Raw genomic sequence first — 22,223 nt, forward strand, 5'->3', positions numbered from 1 at the left:
AGGCGTCTGGCTGCCGACGCTCAGGCGCTGGAGGGGATCAGCCTAATCTGCTTGTTTCCACCGCTGTTTAATTTGACAATGAAAAGCCACCGCCGGGCTTTAGCCGGATCGTTTAACATCCATTCACATCTTGGAAAGTGTGAAGCTCCTTGCTGGGGAAAATGTCGGCCAGCGATCGCAGAAAAGCCGGTTTGCCGATACATTTAGTAGAGCGAGAAAAATGTGTCATTTGCAAATGGCTCTGGAGAAGACAGTTCTGGTCTCATGTTGATTCTAGTCTTCTTTCTGGCTCTTTTTAAAAAGAAACCTAATAATTTTAACCGAATCGGTGTGGGGAATGCCTGATAAAATCAGCATAAACTTTTGCAAATGGATTCTTGCTAAGAAGCAATTTTCCTGATAACGCGGGGATTTAAATGGATGGTTCTAGCCGGTAACAGCTCAGTACCGCTTTGGAATTAAGAGGTTTTCATTCCAGTCTGTATGGGTCATGTATTTTTTAAAGACTTCCGATCTTGATTGCCTGTATATAGTGAAATGTTGATACTACTGAATGAAATTTAGAGACAATGCAATAAACTGCATCGTTCTTTAAATTCAACTAGCCCCAACCCAGCTTCCTTGATAAAAATAAAAAACATTATATTTAATTTTGAAATACAATCCTACCCACAGTGCAAGATATCTCAAATTATCAGGGAAACATTTTCTCATTTTCAGAAGGCCAACCTAAAGTCTCGTTACTGGAAAATTCTTAATTTTTTAAGTTATAGAAAATATTTGGCTCTAAATACTACTTGTTTTTTTATTTAAAAAAGTATTTAGTCGGGCGCGGTGGCTCACGCCTGTAATCCTAGCACTCTGGAAGACCGAAAGGGGTGGACTGCCTGAGTTCACAGGTTCGAGACCAGCCAGAGTCAGATCGAGACCCCAGACTCTAAAAAAGAGGCGGGCGTTGTGGCGGGCGCTTGTAGTCCCAGCTACTTGGGAGACTGAGGCAAAGAGAATCGCTTGAGCCCAAGCGTCTCAGGTTGCTGTGAGCTATTTCGCCGCAGCACTCTACCCAGGGCATAAGAGTGAGACTGTCTCCAAAAAAAAGTTATTTGAAAATTATTACTGTGCCTGACTCTGCGCCTGGAGCTCCAGCATCTGGGATGCCAGTTACATACACGGAGCTGGCGGTTCAAACCCAGCCCAGGCCTGCCAAACACTGACAACTGCAACCAAAACAGCAGGGCGTTGTGCCGGGCGCCTGTAGTCCCAGCTACGAGGGAGGCTGAGGCAGGATAATTGCTTAAGCCCAAGAGTTTGAGGTCACTGTGAGCTGTGATGCCACGGCACTCTACCCAGGGCGTCATAGTGAGACTGTGTCTCAAAAAAATTATTATTGTGCCAAAGACTGTGACAAAAACTAAGAATAAGAATGTCAAGATGACAAAGTGGACCCAGCCGTCAGTTTAGGGCTAATGCCCTTCAGTCATCTTTATGTAGTGTTGAAATCCAGATTTGAGGTGATAACATATTTTTTGAGAACCTTGCTTGTAAGAGATATTTATTGTCTCATCCAAAATCTAATCAAATATCCTGGCTCTAAGAAATTAAAGAAAATGCTAAATCAGAAAAGTGATCATTTGGTCTCACTTCAGTCTTAGGGTGAAATCAATTGATCACAGGGTGAAATCAATCACGAATTAACACATACTTCTTGTTGGGTGTTGTCTTAGGTGAGCACTACCACTAGTTACTGTGGAGAAGTTTTTAGAGTCTCTTAATAGAAAATAATCAAGGGCTGAATTCTATGGTTTAGGTTACAGTGCTGAGGAAGTTTTCAGAGTCAAAATCCAGATCACACCACACATAAAGGTACAATATATTTCTAATAAATGCTGTGCTTGCCTCAATTGCATGTGCTTCCTAAATACTAAATAGCATTAATACTGAATAAATTAAATATCAAAACATTAACTAGGGCGTGCTCTTTTAAATTTAAGAAAAGTGTTTACAGTTATCTGGACGCTGACTCAAACTCTGCTATAAATGCTGCTTTGAAGTATAAACGGTGTGTTTAAACTGCAAATGATATTAAAAATCACTTTCCCGGGCGGAGCCTGTGGCTCAGTGAGCAGGGCGCGGCCCCATATGCCGAGGGTGGCGGGTTCAAACCCAGCCCCAGCCAAACTGCAACAAAAAAATAGCCGGGCGTTGTGGCGGGCGCCTGTAGTCCCAGCTGCTCAGGAGGCTGAGGCAGGAGAATCGCCTAAGCCCAGGAGTTGGAGGTTGCTGTGAGCTGTGTGATGCCACGGCACTCTACCGAGGGCAATAAAGTGAAACTCTGTCTCTACAAAAAAAAAAAAAATCACTTCCTCCGTGAACGAGCTACTGTAGTTTAGTTTTGCTTTTATTGCCCCAAGATGATGGTTCTAAACCCATCTGAGAGCCAGCGAAAACAAGGATTTTGTTCAAGTTTGCCAGTAATATATAGAAAAACAATAATAAAACCTTAAAAGAATATGCTTTGTGTTGGTAGTAACATTTTCCTACAGAAAGTACCTTGCCTTCTCATCATGGGGAAGGGGGAATTTGTGTCTTGAGGTTCTTATATATCTTGATAATCTACTGATACATAAACATTTATTAGAGTATATGTTGTAGATCTAATTATTACTTAACATTATCTCATTATTTAAGATACAGTATAATATTTACTGTCCCTACCTCTGTACTTCAGTGTTTGAAAAACCTGCCTGGAGCTACATAGGGAGGATACTGCCACTCACCTCTTTTTTGTTATTCAATTAGTGGGGGAAATTAGAGGCTTGGTTCTGCTTGCGTGCAGCGTCCCCTGAAGCAATTTGAAGGGTGACGCTCACTGCCCTGTTCTTCACAATAACTTATAAAGCCACTTGCCTGATAAAGAGAAATAGATAAAGAATTAATTGAGTTAATGATAAATAAAGACATAAATAGAGTTGAAGAAAATGGAGAAAACTAAGACACGCCACGGAAGGATTGTTGAAATATGTAAGGACGAGGTTTGAACCTATTACTCTGTCGTGTAACCAGGATAGGGAAGTTTTTCTACCCTTCTAGAGAAAAACTAACATAAAAGTGCATTGCTATACTCCAAATCAGGAGATCTGAAACTGTGGTCTGTGTAAAAATCCCTTTATCTTAAAGGCGGAGAAGCAATGGTATGCATAAAAATCAAAGGGAAAATCTTACATGTACAGAAAAGTTGCAAGAATAAAGCCATGAATACCTAATGTTTGTCCTATTTACTGATTATTAACAGTTTACCCCCTTTGTTCTATTTATCTGTGACTTTGTCTGAACCTTTTGAAAGTCACATATGTAATAACGCTTCATTCCTAACCCTGCAAGAGGCTTCCTAAAGATTTTTTAAACAAGGATATGTTTCCATAAAACTAGAAATACAAATTTACTATTGATACAAGAATATCATCTACAACAGGATCTATATACAGAATTTCACAAATGTCTTAATAACATCCTTTATGGTCTTTTATTTTTAAAATCTAAGCTCCAGTCAAGGATCACATATAATTTAGTAGTCCTGTCCCTTTAGTCTCTTTTAACCTAGAAGAGTAGCCCCTACTCATTTCCTGTCTTTTATAACATTGACACGTGAAGATTTCAAACCACTTTTTGTTTCTTTGTTTTAGAATGTCCCACAATTTGAATTTCTATCATTGGTCCCTCATTTTTAGATTAAGTATCAACGTTTTTGGCAAGAGTACTACATATAGGTGGTGAGGTATCCTCAACCCGTCACATCAGGAGGCATATTATGCTAGATTTCTCATTACCCACATGTGATTTTGATTCAGGTTAGTCCACAGATGACACACTGGGGAAGGGGGCTGCTTTAGGCTAGGTGCGGTGGCTGATATCTGAGCACTTTGGGAAGCTGAGATGAGAAGAATCTACCACATGAAGCCAGGAGTTGGAGGTTACTGTGAGCTCTGACTGCGCCACTGCACTCCAGTTCCAGCCACAGAGTAAGACTCTGTCTCTGGGGGAGAGGGGAGGGAGAAGAAAGAAAACTGCTTTAAGCCTTTTGAAATGTTGTGCCATATTTCAAATCATGAAACTTTGTAATGCTTTATTTGAACTGATAAAAACCATCAACAACAAACAAATAACGATTAAAGTGTATAGCATGTGCAGCGGGGCAGGCGTCCTCATAGGCATCAAGAAAAAAAGAACATAATTTGCAACTTGGATCCAACTGAGAGAATAAAATAAGCACATAAAAAACAAGCTAAGATGAACTCATGAGTTCGAGACCAGGCTGAGCAAGACCTCGTCTCTACTAAAAAATGAAAAACTAAGGCCAAGAGGATGGCTTGAGCCCAAAAGATGAAGGTTGCTGTGAGCTATGATGACGCCGTGGCACTCTATCCAGGGCAACAGCTTAAGACTCTTGTCTCAATGGGCGGCGCCTGTGGCTCAGTGAGTAGGGCGCCGGCCTCATATGCCGATGGTGGCGGGTTCAAACCCAGCCCCGGCCAAACTGCAACAAAAAAATAGCCGGGCGTTGTGGCGGGCGCCTGTAGTCCCAGCTGCTCGGGAGGCTGAGGCAAGAGAATCGCGTAAGCCCAAGAGTTAGAGGTTGCTGTGAGCCGTGTGACACCATGGCACTCTACCCGAGGGCGGTACAGTGAGACTCTATCTCTACAAAAAAAAAAAAAAAAAAAAAGACTCTTGTCTCAAAAAAAAAAAAAAAAAAATTTAAGAGGCTTACACCCCCCAAGTACTCTGGGAGGCTGAGGAGAGAAGATTGCTTGAGTTCAGGAATTCAAGATCAGCCTGAGAAAGACCCAGTCTCTCTAAAAATAGAAAAATTAGCTGGGTGTTGTGTTGGGCACCTGTAGTCTCAGCTACTTGGGAGGCTGAGACAGGAGGATCACTTGAACCCAGAAGTTTGAGGTTGCTGTGAACTATGCTGATTCCATGGCACTGGACAGAGTGAGGCTCTGTCTCAAACACACACACACCTTAAAACAACTGTCAGTCAGGTAATCAAAGATCAGAAAATTTGTCAATACTCAGTGGAAAACCAGATACATTTCTATTCTTTTGGTGGAAGTTTAAATAAAAGTAACGTTTTTTTAGAATTTTTAAGAATATTTTGACACTATGAAGAATTAAATGTACATGTCTTTTGACCCAACAATTCCAGTTAGGAATTTTTTTCTGTGCAAAAACCTAGAACCCAGTCCCCCCAGCTCCCTCCGCCCTCACAATAAACCAGGACGTTACTTTATGAATTAAAATAAAATCTTAAGGCTCCCCCCCTCAGCAACTCACTGACTGGACCTCCTCTTGGCCAAGAGGCTCCCTAAAACTGAGTGGATGGCCATGAGAAAGGCAATCAGACCGCCTCATCATGCCCCTCCCCTTCCTAGAGACATCCTTTGTGACTCACTAATAGGCCTAAGGCTATGCCCCAGGCCTGCCTACAAGCCCCTCAGTATACATAACAAACCACTTGAGCCTATCCAGTACTTGGTCTCTAATTAACAGACCCAGATGTCTTAAGTATTTCTTTTCACTGGCTATGGTCTTTTACAGAACCTAACTCAGCCAATTGTCAGCTAAAGAATCTTTAAACTCACCTATAACTGGTAAGCTCCAGCTTCTAGATGTCCCACCTTTTGGGGCCAAACAAAAGTATGTTTTCCACGTGCTGATTTATGACCTCACCTGTCTCCTGAAAATGTATAAAACCAAACTGTAAAACACAACCTTGAGTCTGTGTGCTCAAGGCTTCTTGAGTGTGCCTCTGGGTGGTGGTCCTCAAATTTGGCTAAGAATAAAGCTCCTTAAATTATAGAAAATGGCTTCTTTGCCACTGACAATTTCTTCATTATTTTAATAGCAAAAAACTGGAAACAACTAAATGTTCACGAAAAGGAGGCTGGTTAGTAATGTGTACCCCATGCATATTAGTCATAACAAATAATGAGGTCCACTTCCACTTCAGGAAAGATGTAGTAGACATACTTTCCCCAATTTCTCCTACTAAAAGTACAACTAAAACTCTGGACATTATACATAGAGCAAACACAAGAAGTCCCTGAGAGATGGAGAAAAGAAGTCTGACTAGCTAGGAGCCTCCTTATTTTGCTTCACACATCCCAGATTAAAAATGAAGAAGCAAGCAACCTGGAAAAGGCAACAGGCACAGGCTAGAAAAAGCCCTGAGAAAAGTCTGCTTTCCCCACCCAAAAAAACTAGGAAAGAGGCATCCTACCAAGATAGAACAATTTTTTTTTTTTTTTTTTTTTTTTGTGGTTTTTGGCCGGGGCTGGGTTTGAACCCGCCACCTCCGGCATATGGGACCGGCGCCCTACTCCTTGAGCCACAGGCGCCACCCCAAGATAGAACAATTTTAGACAATAATTGCATTGTTTCAGCTAAACACCACAGAATAAACTGAGGTTCTACCCACACCCATACCAGCAAAAGCCAAGTGGGGAGCCTATATAATTCAGTCCTTGGTGGGCAGTGATGAAGCACCCTGACATCCTCTCCCCCAGCACCACCTCCATGTTATCAGAGGAGACCACAGGGAACCTAGACCTACCTGCCGGGAACAAAGATGTTCCTTCCCCACTGGGGTGCGATCAGAGACAGCCTGGTAGAAAATCTAGAATTTAACCATCACACAGTGCCCAAGAGGCCTCCCAATCACCATGACAGTGGAGACCATATAGGGAACAGGGACTCCCAGGCCCTGCCCAGCAGTTAACAAGGAGCCCCCACCCCTTCTAGTGCAAGTGGGAAACCTGGCGGTGGAGAGGCAGTGCCTCCTTCCCCTGCCAGAGTGGCATCAGAGAAAGCTGAAATGGAAGATTTAAGTAAAATCTAATAAGCGCATAAAAAAAAAGTTGACATTACTAATCAATAGAGGAATGCAGCCCAGGCGGGGTGGCTCATGACTGTAATCCCAGCAATCTGGGAGGCTGAGGAGGGTGGATCGCCTGAGCTTACAGGTTTGAGACCAGCCTGAGCCAGAGCAGCAAGACCTCATCTCAAAAAATAGCCGGGCATTTGTGGTGGGTGCCTGTAGCCCCAGCTATTTGGGAGGCTGAGGCAAGAGAATCACTGGAGATCCCATGAGTTTGAAGTTGCTGTGAGCTATGAGACCACGGCGTTCTACCAAGGGCAACAAAGTGAGACTTTATCTCAAAAAAAAACAAAAAACAAAAAAACCATAAAGATGACTATTACAAAAACAAAACAAACACAACCAGAAAATCACAATTGTTGGTGTGGGTGTGGAAAACTGAAATCTTTTTACATTGCTAACAGAAATGTACAATGGTATAGCCACTGCAGAAAACAGTACGATAGTTCCTCAAAAATGTAAAGAATGCCGTATGATCCACCAACTCCACTCCTGAGTATATACCCAAAAGTAGTAAAAGCAGGGATGCAAAAGGATATTTGTAAATAGCAACATTCTTCACAACAGTCAGCAGGTGATAACCCAAACATCCATTGACATATCAATAGATAAACAAAATGTGTTTGATACATACAAGGGAATATTATTCAGCCTCAAAGAGGAATGAAATTCTGCTACATGACTACCGTGGAGATGAACTTTGAAGGCATTATGCTAAATGAAATAAACCAGACACAAAAGGACAAATAGCATATGATTCCACTCAGATGAGCACAGAAACAGGAAGTAGAAGCGTTACTAGGGACTGGAAGAAGGGGAGGATAGGGCATCATTGTGTAACGAATGCAGAGTTTCAGTTTGGTAAAAAAGGTTTAGAGATGAATAGTAGTCATAGCACACAACACTAGGAATGTATTACCATCACTTGACTCTACACTTAAAAGTGATTGAATGGGACTCCATGCCCATAGCACAGTGGTTATGGCATCAGCTACGTACACTGAGGTTGGCGGGTTCGAACTGGGCCCAGGCTAGCTAAACAACAATGGCAACTGAAACAAAATAATAGCTGGGCGCTGTGGTGGGCGCCTATAGTCCCAGCTACTTGGGAGGCTGAGGCAAGAGAATTGCTTAAGCCAAGAGTTTGAGGTTGCGGCGAGCTGTGATTCCACAGCACTCTACTGAGGGCAGTATAGTGAGACTATGTCTCAAAAAAAAAAAAAAACTGATTAAATGGTAAGTTTTATGTCATGCAAATTTTACCAAAGTAGAAAAAAACAAAACCAAAAACTTTCTATTCCAGACTCTGTTCTCTGCACTCTACCTTTATGTGAAGAAACTAATTATATACCATTGCCAGGTGAAGCTTGGGATAATTGTTCAGGCTCTTTTATCAGATATAGACATTTTTGGTTTTTGTTCACAGGGATGAAATAAAATATATCATTTGTAAAAAAAAACAGGGCGGCGCCTGTGGCTCAGTCCGTAGGGCGCAGGCCCCATATACCGAGGGTGGCTGGTTCAAACCCGGCCCTGGCCAAACTGCAACCAAAAAATAGCCGGGCGTTGTGGCGGGCGCCTGTAGTCCCAGCTACTTGGGAGACTGAGGCAAGAGAATCGCTGAAGCCCAGGAGTTGGAGGTTGCTGTGAGCTGTGTGAGGCCATGGCACTCTACCGAGGGCCATAAAGTGAGACTCTGTCTCTACAAAAAAAAAAAAAAAATTTCTAGTCAAATAATCTAATTAGGATGAAGGTAATCTATTAGAATGAAGTTCTCCCACCTAACGTGGCAGTTAGTCTACTGATTAGAAAATATATGTGTGTATGTATACTGACAGAAAATAGAAGCCTCAGAGTCACATAACAATACCAGAGTCTCCTCTGGGTTTCATTAGAAAATTACTTATCCAAAGAATCATGAAGATCTCAAAGCTTATAAAAAATACAACAGATAATAGAAATGGTATTATTGATCAAAATTGAAAGTAGCCGTGACAAAAAATACTTCAATGACCAATTATAAACTTGCTTGAAAGAAATAGAAAAACAAAAAGGAAAAATCAATAAATTTGGCTCATCCTCAAAATTAAAAACTTTGTAGCTGGGCATGGTGGTGCATACCTGTCATCCCAGCTACTCAGGAGGCTGAGGCAAGAGGATCGCTTGACCCAGGATTTTGAGGTTTCTGTGAGCTATGCTGACTCCACTGCACTCTACCCAGGGTGACATAGTGGAACTTGGTTTCAAAAAAGCAAAAATTAAAAAGCTTTGTTCACTTTTTTTTTTGGAATGCAGGTAGACTATTTTGAGCCTGGGCCACACAGAGGAGGAACGCACACCCGTGGTGTGTGGTGTGTGTATGTGTGTGTAGGGGGTGAGGTTGAAGATACTTGATGGTCACTTGTAGAATTGAAGTTTCTGTCTGTGCAGATGAAGGGGAGCTGAGGGCCAGGTTAGTTGGTCACTGCAGAGCCAGGACTTTTCCTGCTGATCACATCTGTGTGGGGAGCCACAGACTAGGATGCTAGGGAGACTGTGTGTGCCCATAGTGAGGTGGGCACTGACCAGTCCCAGCAGCACCGCCTGCTGCCTGGGACTTACCGATGCTCTTGGGATCCCTGCAGAGGCAGGCGCTGAGTCCACAGAGTTCTAGGTAGTAAGTACTTGGGGTCTGAACGTCTGTTTGGCTCTGTCAGCTGCCGTGAGTGCCTGGGAAGCTGCAGCGCTCCCTGTGTGCAGAGGAGGTGGGTTCCCCCATGAACAGTCGGGCTCTGCTGGCACCCAGCAATGTCAGAGTGGTCAGGTCACTCTGGGCTCTGCTGGTAGCCAGCGACGTCAGAGTAGTCAAGTCACTCTACTCTTTTGCCTCCGTTTTTGTACCTCATGGAAACTTTCTGGAGCTGCAGGAAAAGCTGGACAGCTTTCTGTGTTGTCCAAGGCTCTCCTGCAACTTGAGGATTTGTTCCTCTGTCTTGTCCAGTGACATCTGCTCTTCCATCTCTCCTTTCTTTCTTTGTCCTGCTCCTCCTCCATCTTCTGTTCCATTGTCTTGTCCACCTCTTCTTCCCAGGGGTGGTACTCTGAGGATGCCCTCCCTGCCCGACCACCACAGGGGACACTGCTCACCAGGCAGACGCCCAGCCTCGAGACAGCTGGCTTGCTGGTCACAGGGGCGTCAGGGTACCCTGCTGCCAGCACAGCTGACTGCCACTGGCTCCTCCAAGTGCATGGTTGACAGACCCTGTTAAAATAAGGATGACAAAATAAGCTACCGTGTGAGAAAACATTTGCGAACCACGTATCTGAGGACAACAAATCAACAGTAAAAAAAAAAAAAATCCTAATACTAGACAATCCAGCAATTTCATTGTTGGCCATTTAGCTGAGAGAAATGAAAATTTATGTTCTCACAAAGATTTGTTTCTGAATATTCATAACAGCTTTATTGACAACAGCCAGAAACTAAAAGCAATCCAGACGTCTTTCAACAAGTGAATGGTTACACTGAGTTACACTCATACTGTGGAAAACTACTCAGTAATGAAAAGGAAAGACCTATTTATTGTTGCACGCACCAACCTGGGTGAATCTCCAGACTCTTATGCTGAGTGAAAAAAGTCCATCCCAAAAGGTTACGTACTGCATGATTCCACTTATACTGATTCCACTTTGAGATGACAAAATTATAGAAAAGGAAAACAGATGAGGGGTTGTCAGGGGCTCAGGAGTGGGTAGAGGCAAGAGAGAAGTGAATGTGACTATCGAAGATTTGCATGTGTACCCGGATTGTTATACTGTCCTGTGATTTTGCTAGATGTTACCATTGGTAGCAAGGGTCAAATCTTTTCTCTGCTGCACAATGGAAGAATTATTGCCTTGGGCCACACTTTTTACAGGAAAGCTGATGAGAAAAAGAAAAGGTCAGTGCATAATTTTCATGATATCTGATGCCACACATGAGCAGAACAGTTCTCACATATCCACGTGTGGCTTGTGGGCCACAGGTTGAACACTCCTGATGGAATCTCTCTGCGTTCTTTCTCGTGACTGTATTCAAATCTACGATTATCTTAAAATAGATGGTTTAATTGTAAAGAGAGAGAATGATTGCTAAATGAAACATAGCTTCTTGGATTGAATCCTGGTGCAATAAAACTCCATTACTGAAAAATAACAATAATAAAAAACAATAACAATGAGCTCTCTAGATCTTATTCATTTTCTACACCTGTGTGTATCAATATGGAAAGATGTATAAGATACATAGTAAATGTTTTTGTTTTCTTTCTTTTTTATTACAATTTAAAACTTATGAATTGTTTATTTCTGGACTATTCCATTCAATATTTTCAAACCACAGATGACCACAGGTAACTGGAAATGGGAAGTGAAACAACAGATAAGGGGGGGTACTGTCTTCCTATATCAGAAGGAATTTGAATAGGAAAGAAAGAGTAATGGGTTTCAAGCAAGTTGAAAACCTAGCAAGGCAAATACTATTAGACATTAAGTTTTGAGCATAATCTTTGGTTTGATGCTGCCTTTTAGACTCACTGGGACAGTGGTCCCACCTCTGTGGCTCTTCTGGCTGGGGGCTGGACTCCCAAGCTCCCGGGCAGCTGTTGTCTTGGCCTGGTGACTCCTCTCCGGCCTTCACCTTGAGTCTTGAGGAGGCAGTCCTGATGATGTCTCTGGAATCATTCTTCCTTTGTCTTAAAGAATAGCGTACATTTGCAGCTGAGTAACTCTCTGATGTGGTCCTGTAAAATCTGAGAAGTCCAGTGATCTTCCTCCATTCTGTCCTATCTCTGTCCCCTTCGTTTTTAATTGACAGGGTTTTTGCTGGAGCGGCTGATTAGGTGCGTGGTTCCCACCCATACTAACCGTTTTAGCAAATGGTTGTTTGGCCATGCCCTTAGTGCTCTCTTCAGAAAAACTTTGGAATTTTTTGCAATATGAACATGGAATTTTCCAAATCTTTTAGTTCTAGCTCCCTTTGGCTTAACAATTTCTTTTTCAATTTAATTCTTTCACAGCAACCTCATCAAATTCCTGAGGCCTCCTGCCTCAGCCTCCCAAATAGCTGGGACTAGAGGCACCCTGCACAACATCTGGCTAATTTTTCTATTTTTAGTAGAGATGTGGTCTTACTCTTGCTCAGGCTGGTCTTGAATGCCCGAGCTCAAAGGATCTTCTTGCTTCAGCCTCCCAAAGTGCTAGGGTTACAGGTGTGAACCACCATGTGTAGCCTATGTCTAATACTTTAGTTACGGGCCAAAAATACTCAATCTGTACCACTGATGTTTGTTATCTTGTATTTCGTGTCTTGTATGTCTTGTAATTCCAGGAGTTAAAAACTTGACTTGTAATTTCAATACAGTCTTTCCTTTCTTAAAGGTATATACATTTTGGGGCACTCTCTGTATGTAGAGTATCGGTGATGTCAGGAATAAAGAGATCAGACTTGTGAAGAAAATTCTTAGTTATAATTTCTAAGGCTCATGATACTATGAGATAGACACATTGGCTTTCATCCATCCGCAGTTCCTGGCTCAGCCCCCTCATCGCCCTTGTTACAGTAAACAGAATTTCTCTTTTGGATCTTCTCCTGCCTTGCTTAGATCCGCCCGAGGCAGGATTCTAATCTGATTGTGGGTCATGAAACCCTCATTCCAGAGGAGTTCTGTCCCAAACCTTGGAGGAAGGAATGCTGCCCGGGGAGGCCAAGGAGAATCTGAACAAACAGGCCTGGCTGGGTTTAGGTCACTCACCCTTTATGTCCAATTACATTTTGACATAGTCGTACGCGCTTCAATCATGCCTAACCAATGATGTCTCCATAAAAGGTCTGAGAGGACTGAGTTTGGGGCTTTCTGGAGACATAAACACACAGAGGCTGATGGGAAGGTGAACAAAAGCTCATCTGCATGCCAGGAAGGCACTGCACCCCAACTCCATGGGGACAGAGGCCCTGTGCTTGAGTTCCTTCCTGACTCGCTCTTGGTACCTCTTCATCTGGCTGTTAATTTGTAACCTTTAAAATATCCTTTATTATATAGTAGGAAGTGTGTGTGTTTCCCTGAGTTCTGTGAGCCACTTTAGCAAATTAATGGAACCCAAAGAGGAAGTCATGGGAGCCCCAGTTTGAAGCCGACTGGTCAGGCGTTCAGGAGGCTGAAACTTGTGACTGGTGGGAAGGCAGGGAGCTGACTTGTGCAACTGAGCCCTTGTGGTTTCTGAGGTTATCTATCTTTAGGTAGATAGCATCAGAACTGAGTTAAATCGGAGCACCCAGCTGGTGTTCTACTGCAAAATTGCTTGCTTATGTGGTGTGTGTGGGTAAACTTGCACACGTTTGGTCACAGAACTCTTTGGTGTCTACTGTCGTAGTGTGAGAGCAGAGGGAAATACAGTTGGAGCTTTTGCTCCATCACAGGGCACTCTCTCTCTCTATATATATAAAAACAGTAGATTTCAATACCTTTACCCTTTTGTTTTGTAAAAAGTTTTTAAAGATTGGGATAAATATGTACTATTGCTTTTTTCAAACTAGATTTATGTGCAAAGGTTAAACATGTAACTGTTAATATACTTATCACTGTAAAGTTATGTCATTTATAATTACTACTTCAATTTGAAATGAAATATGCAATAAAATGTATCAAACAATAAAAAAAAAAAAACAGTAGAACTTCTCCTGAGATGTCCACAGCTATTTATTTATTTATTTATTTATTTATTTTTTGTGGTTTTTGGCCGAGGCTGGGTTTGAACCCACCACCTCCAGCGTATGGAACTGGTACCCTATCCCTTTGAGCCACAGGCGCCACCCATCCACAGCTATTTAAATTGTTTTTCCTGGGCTATTTATTCATGTTTAGTTTTCCTTCTATTGCAAAATAAATACAACTTTGTATTGTTTCTTTCTTTTTTTTTTTTCTTTTTGACACAGAGTCTCACTATGTCACCCTTGGTAGAGTGCTGTGGCATCACAGCTCACAGCAACCTCAAACTCCTGGGCTTAAGTGATTCTCTTGCCTCAGCCTCCCAAGTAGCTGGGACTATGGGTGTCCACCACAATGCTCAGTTATTTTTGTTTTTGTTGCAGTTGTCACTGTTGTCTAGCAGGCCCGGGCCAGTTTTGAACCTGCCAGCCTTGGTGTATGTGGCTGGTGCTGCAACCACTGTGGTATGGGCACTGAGCTTGTATTGTTTGTTTGTTTGTTTTTGAGACACAGTCTCACTTTGTCACCCTTGGTAGAGTGCTTAGCTCACAGCAACCTCCAACTCTTGGGCTCAAGTGATTCTCTTGCCTCAGACTCAGACTACTCTCAGCTGTGAGCCAGTGTGCCTGGCCCTTTGTATTGTTTCTTTAAGAACATGTCTAGCAGAAAATGAAATTTACCTACTTAAATTGTCAATGAGCTTCAGGCGGTATGGTGGCTCACACCTATAATCCTAGCACTCTGGGAGGCTGAGGCAGGTGGATTGCCTGAGCTCACAGGTTCAAGACCGGCCTGAGCTAGAGCAAGACCTCATCTCTAAAAAAAGTAGCCGAGGGTTGTGGCAGGCACCTGTAGTCCCAGCTTCTTGGGAGGCTGAGGCAAGATAATCACTTAAGCCCGGGAGTTTGAGGTTGCCGTAAGCTATAACTCCACAGCACTCTACCAAGGGTAACAAAGTGGGACTCTGTCTCAAAAAAAAGGAAAGTCAATGAGTTTCAATAGCCTTGATTTAATATGTCCTAACTCTCTACCTAACGTCATCTCTCTTTTGTTAGTTAAAAAATCTTAGACCCTTGTGTCTAGTTGTCTTTTTACTGGGTGTCCAAGTAAAATAAAAGGGTAATTCTAATAAATTTAAATCTGAACACACCTCATCACCTGTTTTTGGAGAAGGTGGTTGGCACTATGATAAACTTAGTTGGCAAACTCCCCACAGGAGGCAGAAGAGATGCTCCAGGCTGAACTTCCTGAAATACCAAAAGAAGTAAAAGGCAGAAAATTCTTTGGAGATCTTCAATGGGAAGCTTCCTGGTTTTTCTGCCTTAGAATGTGGGATTAGTTATTGAATTTGTTAGATTCACTGAAGTAGATATTAAAAGGAAAATCTGTCAAGAGAACTAAGTGAAGGCCAGGCACTCTAGGAGGCCAAAGTGGGGGGATTGCCTGAGCAAGAGCAAGAGACCGTGTCTCTAAAAAAAATAGCTGGGCATTGTGGTGGGCACCTGTACTTCCAGCTACTTGGAGGCTGAGGCAACAGAATGACTTGAGCCTGCCAGTATGAGGCTGCTGAGGGCATGGCACTCTACCAAAGGTGTCAAAGTGAGACTTTGTCTCAAAAAAAAAAAGAGAGAGAGAGAACTAAATGAAGTTTGAAGGTGAAAACGCAGAGTCAGGAAGTGTATTTCTGTATGGAAATTCAGATAAACCAGATCAAAAGCAGTCCAATAAGATACAGTCAGCCAAACTCTTCATTGATAGCCAATCTCCATCTAATCTCTCCCCAGCTATATTTGTAGTGAGGTGTCTTTGAAGGATAGATGGTGAACAGGTCACTGAGAAATGAAGAGAGAAAAGCAGAGGCACAGAAAACTAATGAAACAAAAGTAGTTGCTCAACGGAGTACAGATTAAGGCATAGTTACTACATTTTCCTGCAGGGCACCTATTTTCCAACTTTGGCTGCTGTCTTCTTCGTGGTGATTCTGGTTTCTAAAGGTAAAAAGCATGAATGGGGCTGGTTGTGCAGAGACAAGTAATTTATCTCAAGATAATTGCTGAAATGCTCTGCTTGAGTGAGCAGATATGGGAGTCCCCTTGGGCAATCCCTTAGGCTAATGAGAGTGAATGGAGGTTTCAAAGCTTTCCAGGGAATTCTGCATAGTGCATGGATCTAGGCGGATTTCTTTAGGCTTTTAGCGGCCTCTATGTTCCTACCTTTCCTTCATCCTGCCCTTCCCCTTCAAATGGGGTTTTTTGTCTCTGCAGAATAAAGGCTTCATTTTTAGTTAAAATGGAATATTGGTATTTGTCTTCTATTCTCTCCTGAAAGCTCACTAAAATCCAATTGATTTTGTTTTTGAAAGACTTAAACACTAAAGAAAATTAGAAAAGAGACAAAGTCCACAAAACTTCTTAAATCGGAAAGCATATGGAAAAATGATGACAAAATTAGCAGATGGGAGGAAGTTCAGTCCCAAACCGGAGTGCGGAAAGCTACTAAGAGACCTTCGTACTGTACAACAACCAGAAGACTCAGGAGCTGGTGGCACCATGTGCCTCTCTGTAAGTGAGGAAGTGAGAACAGAGCGTTAGCGCTGGTTAGAAATCCTCCACCTATCCCATGTACTTAGGAAACTTTCCCTTCTCCACTCTGGCAAATCTAGAGTTTATTCTCCAAAAATGGTGAATAGAAGGATCTCTGAATTGAGGGCCCTTGTTCACATAGAGAACTGGTTTTTCTGTCTCATACAGTTGACTTGGGGAAGGGCCATAGGAATATTCCCCCAAAGAGGCTTTGCTATGCCACAGTGATGTACTTTTCTGTACTTTTGCTACTACTGTTGGCACAACATTGAGTTCTGTTTAATTTTAAATTATGTTTGACATAAAAACAGGGATGTTTGAGGTCAGGCATGGTAGTTCATGCCTGTCCTGACACTCTGGGAGGTGGCTCATGCTTATAATCCTAGCACTCTTGGAGGCTGAAGTGGGTGGATTGCCTGAGCTCACAGGTTCGAGACCAGCCTGAGCAAGAGCGAGACCTTGTCTCTAAAAATAGCCGGTGTTGTGGCAGGCACCTGTAGTCCCAGCTACTTGGGAGGCTGAGACAAGAGAATTGCTTGAGCCCAGGAGTTGGAGGTTGCTGTGAGCTATGATACCACAGTACTCAACTAAGGGCGACAAAGTGAGACTCCATCTCAAAAAAAAAAAAAAAAAAGAAAGAAAGAAAAGAAAAAGAATATCAATTAAGAAAAAAATTATAATATAAATTATTTTAAATTCATAGCTGAGCTTTCAAGGAGAAAGGAGTACTCACAGAGGGTGGCACCTGTGGCTCAGTGAGTAGGCGCCGGCCCTGTATACTGAGGGTGGCAAGTTTGAACCCAGCCCAGCCAAACTGCAACAAAAAATAGCCAGGTGTTGTGGCGGGGGCCTGTAGTCCCAGCTACTCGGAAGGCAAGAGAATCACCTAAGCCCAAGAGCTGGAGGTTGCTGTGAGCTGTGATGCCACAGCACTCTACCGAGGGTGACAAAGTGAGACTCTGTCTCTAAAAAAAATATATATATATATATATGTATAAAAAAAGGAATACCCACCGATGCTAAAAATGAAGAGGAAGGAGAAAACAGGACCAGTAATTAAGCTGACTTTGGCTTCCTAAGGGTTGAATTGGCTTTAGTAATCTAGAGGCTTTTTTTAAATTTTAGATTTTTTTTTAATTTTAGAAGAATTTTAGGTTAGCAGCAAAGTTGCAAGATAATACACATACTTTCTGTAAAGCCTTCACCCTGTTTCCCCACTGTTAACACCTCAGAATTCAGTTTCTCCTATGGGTTCAGTTTCAGGTTTTGTAAAAACCAATGTAATCCCCCAGCCCCAAATACAAGAACTGAACGTAGAAACGGTACAAGCCCAGTAACGTCCAAGACTCTTGGCGGAAGTCAGGAGAGAATGGGACTTGCCAGGACTCTCTCACCCGGGGCACAATGGATTCTCTCAGGAAAAAGTGGGCCCTGCTACAGATGAGCTTATACTCAAAACCCGCGTGGAAACAATTCACTGCGAAAAGTAAACAGGAGGATTCAATTGAATTGAATTCATTTCAGATAACAGAAAGACTATTTGAAAGAGAACGTAAAATAAGCACATTTAAAATGACTAAGACATAGAAGAATTGAATCCCAATCCCTAAGAAAAGAACAAGACAATACGCAAAAAAGAAAACATTAGAAGCCAGGGTGGGTGGAGAACAGATCCCTTCCTCCCCCTCTTCTCTTTTTCTGCCCTTCCTCTTTCTTTTCCTCCCTCCCCATTCTCCTTCTTCTCCTTCTCGTCCTCTTCTTTTAGTTAAGATATTGGCTTTTAGTTAAGACGGGTCTCTCTCTCTCTTGCTCAGGCTTGTCTCGAACTCCTGAAGGCTCGAGCAAATCCACCCACTTCCCAGAGTGCTAGGATTACAGGCTTGAGCCGCCACACCCTACGGCTATTATCCCTTAATGTGTTTTGGAGACATCAGTTCCACATCAGTACCTAACAGGCTCCCTGATCCTTTCCTAGCTCTGAGTGTTCTGCTGTAGAGATGTACATAGTTCATTTCACTAATCTCTTTCTGTGGACATTGAGATACTTTCCATCTTCTGCTATTACGATGCTGCTGGGAACGACTTTGTACCATCACCATTTGCACATATACAGACATATCTGTAAGAAGTGTAGTTCATACGTCAAGTATATGAAATTAGCTGGGGTGAGGTGGCTCACACCTATAAATCCTAGCACTCTGGGAGGCCAAGGTAGGTGGATCTCCTGAGCTCAGGAGTTCAAGACCAGCCTGAGCGAGACAGAGAGCCCATCTAAAAATAGAAAAAGTAGCCAGGCATTGTGGCACATGTCTGTAGTCCCAGCTACTCAGGAGGCTGAGGCAAGAGGATCACTGGAACTCAGGAGTTTGAGGTTGCTGTGAGCTATGACGCCACTGCACTCTACCCAGAGTGACAGAGTGAGACTCTGTCTCAAAAAAAAGAAAGTTAAAAGTATGTGAAATTATAATTTGGGAGGGGATTATTTTATTTTATTCCCTTATTCACCTTTTGAATAAGCACCGTTGTACATTGTACAAAATGCAAAGTAACAAAAGGAGAAATGGTGAAAAAGAAGTCTTCCTCAGACCCCCGTCCCTGCAGCTCCTCTCCCGAGAGGTGTTCAGGGTTATTCACTTCTTTTACTATGAGCCCTATTTCTGGCTACATTAGTCTAATTTTTTCAGAATCCTTGGCCGGTGCATTGGTCTGTCCTTCCTTTCTTTCTCCTATCTTTGCGTCCTTCCTGCTCCACCCTCTCATCCACCTCCTCCCTTACATTTTTACTGCGGCTGATTATCAGCCTGATGTCAATGTACCCAGCTTTATCCTTTATTTTGTAACTGACAGAGACACCAGCTCAACCCATGAAAGTTAAGTCGTCCTTTTTCTCATCTAAGAACATTCTTGCCACTGTTTATATTAAAAATCATAGACATACTATTTATATTTTAATTATTCATTTCATTATCTTTATATCTTAATTTCTACATTTTAAATTTTATTTTGTCCAGTCTAAACTCTCATCTAAACTTAAACCTTCCCACTTGGATGTCATCTTTTCCTAGCCGAGAAACTTTTTAGTTTCAATTTCCTGAATGTGAACTTTTTACCCATGAGATGCATTTCCATAGAGGATAATTGTACTGCTGGGAAGCTATAGACGGTATGGCTGCATCACATTTACCTCTTTCTCTTAGGCCGGAGGGTTTTTTTTCAGGCTTTATATCTAAGTTTGCTTGATAATCTTTAAGACCATTTCTCTTATATTCACGAAGTCTTAGTGGTCTTTTGAATCCAATTGTAGGAGCCCCCTTGAACTGGAGATAGTTTACTTGGCTTTCATTTCTTTTCTTTCTTTCTTTCTTTCTTTCTTTCTTTCTTTCTTTCTTTCTTTCTTTCTTTCTTTCTTTCTCTCTCTCTCTCTCTCTCTCTCTCTCTCTCTCTCTCTCTCTCTCTCTCTCTCTTTCTTTCTTTCTTTCTTTCTTGAGACGGAGTCTTACTTTGTCACCCTCGGTAGAGTGCCGTGGTGTGTTCACAGCTCACAGCAACCTCCAGCTCTTGGGCTTGGGCAATTCTCTTGTCTCAGCCTCCCAAGTAGCTGGGACTACAGGCGCCTGCCATGATGCCCGGCTATTTTTTTTGTTGTTGCAGTTTGGCAGGGGCTGGGTTTGAACCCACCACCCTCGGTATATGGGGCTGGCACTCTACTCACTGAGCCACAAGTGCCGCCTCCTTCCTCACTTCCCTTCCCTTCCTTCCTTCTTTCTTCTTCTTCTTCTTTTTTTTGTTGGAGAAAGTCTCACTCTGTCACCCTGGGTAGAGTGCCATGTTGGTCTCACAGGTCTCAGTAACCTCACACTCTTGGGCTCAAGCGATCCTCTTGTCTCAGCCTCCGTAGTTGTTGGGACTACAGGCACCTGCCACAACAACCAGCTATTTTTTTGTAGAGATGGAGCCTCCAATTCCTGAGCTCAAGCAATCCACCCACCTTGGCCTCCCAGAGTACTAGGATTGCAGGTGTAAGCCACTGTGCCCGGCCTTCAACTTTATTTTCTAATTTCCTCCATGGGTGAGTTATCCTGTACTTGTATAATTCAAAAGCCTCTCTCAAAGTAGACTCCTGCCCTCTGTCATTCATAGCATATCCACACTAGTCCTCCAGGAATAGAAAGCTTTTACTATTTAAGGTTCCAGAAAACCTGATGTCCCTTTTGGAGTCCTAGATCCTCGTGGGTACATAAGGCTTTCAAGTGAAAAAAAAATCACGGCCATTGTAAAAAAAGAAATTCAAACAGTCTTTAGGTAAACCAAAATTATTACACAGAAGCCCTATAAGAACAAAGGAAAAGAAAGGAGGGAAATGCATTCATTAAGAAGAGAAAGGGGCTTGGCACCCGTAGCACAGTGGTTACTGTGCCAGCCACATGCACAGAGGCTGGCAGGTTCGAACCCAGCCTGGGCCAGCTAAGCAACAGTGACAACTGCAACAGAAAAATAGTCAGGTGTTGTAGCAGGTGCCTGGTGGTCCCAGCTACTTGGGAAGCTGAGGCAAGAGAATCGCTTAAGCCCAAGAGTTTGAGGTTGCTGTGAGCTGTGAGGCTATGGCACTCTACTGAGGGTAACACAGTGAGACTCTGTCTCAAAAAAAAAAAAAGAAAGAGAAGAAAAGAAAAGAAAGAACTTGCATACACCTTCTCAGGGGCCCTGAAGGTCCAATAAAGACCTTCAGTCTTGCATGTATCCTCTGGGGGGCAGCAGTTCCCTATAAAGGAGGAAGGGTAAACTCTCGGAGTCACTCAAGTTCCCTTTTTATTAGTAGTGAGTAATCTTCTAGGGCTCCAGGTGCACAAAGAAGCCCTACACATGCGATTAACATTAAAATTTTAAACTGTGGCTCAGTGGGTAGGGCGCCGGCCCCATATACCGAGGGTGGCTGGTTCAAACCTAGCCCCAGCCAAACTGCAACAAAAAAAAAATAGCCGGGTGTTTGTGGTGGGCACCTGTAGTCCCAGCTACTCGGGAGGCTGAAGCAAGAGAATCGCCTAAGCCCAAGAGCTGGAGGTTGCTGTGAGCTGTGACGCTAGAGCACTCTACCGAGGGCGACAAAGTGAGACTCTGTCTCTAAAAAAAAATTTTTAAACTGAATCACCTCTCAAAAGTAGATACAAGTAAATTCCATTGGTTCCTCTTGTGAATTAGATCCTAATGACTCACAGATGGATTATGTAGCTATTTTATGGGTCCACGCTTCATAACAGCAGCCACAGGGCAGTACAGTAACAGCAACTACAAACAACACACTTACTGAATTTTCTTTCTTTTTTTTTAAATGTCAAAAGCATCAAATGTTTCTTGTAGAAATATTAAAAAATACAGATAAGCAAAATAGGAGTACTGTCCATAGTCCCACCACCAAAACTCAAACACTGCACAGTTGCTTGACGATCACAGTGTGAGGCTGTGCCTTCTGCTCCGTGACCATTTCACTTAACAGTGTGACCCTTTCAGTGAGTCATCACTAGTTGAGTCACTTAAGGGCTCTTTTAATTATGGCACCAACATTTGCAGACTTTGTGCGGGACAGGTAGGAGGTCACTGTGAGCATCTACATGCCCATCAGATTGACAAAAATTTAACAATCGGACAACACCAACACACCTACTGAATTTTCTTACCACTTCAGTCTTCCAGCACTGTATCATTATTAAAAGGCATTCACATATCTATTATAATTATAAAAGAATTTATGAGAATCAATGACTGTAATAAATATGAGATAAAAAATAGAGATTACATATTGTATTGTAAAAATAGAGGTTATATATTTCTTTGGAATATATATGTATATAGACATTTGGAGAAAAACATTTCTGAAAAGTCATAATCAAAATTTAACAGTAGTTTTCTTCGTCTGGTGAGATTGCAATAGCTTCTATTTTCTTCCTTACATTCTTCCATGTTTTCTAAATTTTCTATGCTAAA

This window comes from Nycticebus coucang, chromosome 16 (assembly GCF_027406575.1).
Source record: "Nycticebus coucang isolate mNycCou1 chromosome 16, mNycCou1.pri, whole genome shotgun sequence".
NCBI classification, from domain to species: domain Eukaryota; kingdom Metazoa; phylum Chordata; class Mammalia; order Primates; family Lorisidae; genus Nycticebus; species Nycticebus coucang.